Raw genomic sequence first — 259 nt, forward strand, 5'->3', positions numbered from 1 at the left:
AAATATCTGCCTGCCTCTGCCTCCCAAGTGCTGGGACCAAAGGCGTGCACCACCATGCCCGGCCCTCTTTCTTTTTTTTAATTGAGATTTTTGCTATTCTAACGTTCACCTCTTTGAAGAGGTAACCCTAAAATCTTTTAAGAATTAGATAAGAGCTCCCAAATTCTTTTGACATTTTTGGCCTTGGGAACAGAGTATGTTGCTAACAGGCCCAAGGAATTTGTGACTTTTAGCCAAGAAACTGGCTACTTTTCTTTGG

Source organism: Nannospalax galili, unplaced genomic scaffold, assembly GCF_000622305.1.
Source record: "Nannospalax galili isolate Female #2095 unplaced genomic scaffold, S.galili_v1.0 scaffold387, whole genome shotgun sequence".
Lineage (NCBI taxonomy): Eukaryota > Metazoa > Chordata > Mammalia > Rodentia > Spalacidae > Nannospalax > Nannospalax galili.